The following is a 3349-nucleotide window of genomic DNA, read 5'->3' on the forward strand; positions in this document are numbered from 1 at the left end:
TTATGCCAAACCCCTTAGGTGACACCACACTGCCTCACCCTTGATTTGGGTCGGCGCCACACCCCCTAAGTCCTGCTTTTGGCCTTGCAGCGCGAGCCTTCTCCCAGGACGTCTAAAAGTTGATTTTTATGTCTTTTAAGTGAGGGGAAATGTTGCAAATGTGTATATTTCATATTGATATGCCCTTGAAAGACCTAAAGCACTACAAAATGAGTACTTAGTCACAATTACACTAGATTTTTGGAACAACACAATATTGGAGAGAAGAGAAGGCATCCAAGGACTCTACGCTAGGGTTCTTTCATCCTTACTTTCGTTTTCTTATAGTTTTAGCTTATGAATTCAATTATGGTAATTATTTGAAAGACTATGAATGGCTAAACACCCTCATTCTAGGGTTGAGGATACAAACATGATTGTGTAATTATGGTTTGATTGTTGATTTATATATTTATCAAGTCATGTAGTTGTTCTTACATTATTGTTTTACTATTCTAAAGCGTCATGAACTTTAGGATAAATATAAGTCCCAAAATGAATTAGCCATAGGAGTGGAGAGTCAAAATGATGAATGTAAGGAGTGTGGATCATGTCTTTAATTGGTAGATACTAATTTTTAAAGGCTGATTTGCGGTTAGGATAGGGATATACCTTAACACCCCACTTCATTAATGAAACGGGAAGATAACTTATTGCATCCAAATTAAAGACTCGCATCATCGCTTGACGATAGTTTTGAGATTAATTTGGGTAGCTGACTTAAAGGGTATCCATTCCCAAGTTATAGTATCAACCTTGTAGATCAAAAATCACTAAAAAGACCAACACCGACTAGACACCATAGTTAGGCATGAATGTAAGTAAATGCCTCAACTCTGGAATCTCTCCATACATTGTTTACAATACGAATTTCATACCATTGTTATTTCTTGTTACTTAGTTATAATTACAAAACCCATACTCCTGTTATAAACTCATACTTATTTAATCTCATTAGTAACACAAGAGTAAGATTGCTTGCTAAACAAAAGTCCCTATGGGATCGATATTTGACTCGAAAGGGCCTCTTTTCTACTTAGATGACCACGTATACTTATTTGTGTGGTAGGATGCAATAGCCAGTGGTGGAGCTAGGATTTTCATTGAGGAGGTTCAAAAGTATATATACAAACTAGTCGAAGGTAATTCAACATCTACTATATATGTATAAAAACTATTTTTAACCATGTAAAAATAGTTTAAAAATAATATCATTTTTCGTCGAAGGGAATTTGGATGAACCCCTGGAGCAAAGGTGGCTCCGCCACTGGCAACAACCTCCTTAATCAAATCATCCTGATTTACAGTCAACTTCATCCACATTAGTTGTTTTGGAGCCTCTTCAACCTGATCAACTGGTTTAGGAGCATCTTTTTCCTTTATTTCTTATTATTTTTTAAAATCTACATGAAAATATAAAATCAATACAAGTCATACCCCAACTATTGACCAACCATGATACAAAAGCTACAATCGAAAATTAGTCTATTAATAGACAACAAAATTCGACAAATAATAACAACAAAATTCGAAATAGTTATGAACATGAGCGAACGTAACCAATAAAAAAAGTCTTGAATAAAGCAAATAATTATAAATAACATAAAATTTTGCCAATAAAATGAAAGAAAATCAAAATTTCTTTTTTTAGAAAAACACAAATTTAGCAAGTCTAGAATTAAGAAAATCATGAATTTTCTCAAAATTATATCAATATGGAACTAAAAATACTTGAAAATGACGAAATCGAACAACAACATCTCAAAAAGAAGATAAAATTTTTGCAAAAGGATAGTTGATTCAAAAAAAAAGCACGAAAACCAAGAAAGAAAGATCTTTAATGTATTTAGTGAAGTAAATGGTACCAATATATATTTTTAAAAACTTAAAATTCATACCCCTAACTCTTTAAAAATCTATATCTATATTTTACTATTATATAAGAGACAATAAATTTTTGGTCGTCCTCACAACCAAAGATTTTTGCATCTTTGATGAATCATCTTGATACACATGGATAACCATCGACTTTTGTCATTTTTCAATTTTACATTCACTCTTTTTGATTAAATTTTTGCGGACCTTTTCTTTTTCTTACTTTATTCAGTTTATTAATTTTCTTGGATTAGTTTATTTTAAGCTTTTAATTTATAATTGATTTTAAATATTTAATAATATTTGGGTAAATGTTAAAAAAAGTGTTTCTAAACACTTGTTAGTTAGTCAAAAAACTATAAATTAAAATGTTTTGCTACTATATATAAAGGAGGATTTTTAATTTTGATAGTTTTCACTTGAATTTTTTTGGCCTATTTTACCCCTAAATGAAGGTTTAATGACATTATAAGTTCTCGTTCATTTTGATAAATTTGGATTGATTATATGAACTCTTTTAAAAGTTATACAAAAAGTGACGAGTCATGAAATAAGTGATAGTGTAGTAAACTTACTTATTCAATCAAATTAAAAATTTAACTAAAAATTTATTGTCTTCTTTTAAATGAATGTAATAATAAGAGAGAGCTCTTAACAGTTTTTAGTCCTCCCTGGAAATATTTTTTTAAATCCTTTTTTACCTTTAATTGAAGCTTTAATACATTTGAAAAATTTTACCTATTGAATAAAAAACTATAAAATTTATTTTGTTAAATTAAATTTTTAATTATTTAATTTATGATATATTTATTTATAAATTAATTTTGTGTTTATGTCATAAAATAATTTGTAGTATCAAATATGTTTTATGTTATTTAAATACTGTACTTTTTTAGAAAAATATGTTAGCCATAATTAATGAGTTTAATTGAGAAAAAATAATGGAGTTAGTTCAACATAAGACAAAAATCAATTTAGATCTTATTTGTCTAATTTTGATTTAGCACAAATTTTAAAACTTAACAAAGATTTTTGAATTTATGATCTTAAACTTAAGATATGTGGAAAGAACCAAAATAATCTTTAATCCTGTAGTCCTACACGATTCCCAAAAAAAAAGAGATTTTTTTAAATGAACTTAAAAAAACTTGGAGGAAAAAAGATAAAACAGATATGTGATTTAGTATTTTAAAAATATTAAAGATTATCTAACTACTTTTAGCTAATATAATGTTACCAAAACAAACGAAAAGCAGAGGAACAAAAAAATAGAAAAATCTGTATAAACATAAATGTTAATGTAATTTGGCACGGGCCAAAATGAGACTTGTATCTATATAGACTTGTTGTTGTTGTTGTTTTTTGTTGTTGTTGTTGTTGTTATTGTTGTTGTTGTTGTTGTTGTTGCTGTTGTTGTTGCTGTTCTTGTTGTTGT

This window comes from Capsicum annuum, chromosome 3 (assembly GCF_002878395.1).
Source record: "Capsicum annuum cultivar UCD-10X-F1 chromosome 3, UCD10Xv1.1, whole genome shotgun sequence".
In the NCBI taxonomy this organism is placed as follows: Eukaryota; Viridiplantae; Streptophyta; class Magnoliopsida; order Solanales; family Solanaceae; genus Capsicum; species Capsicum annuum.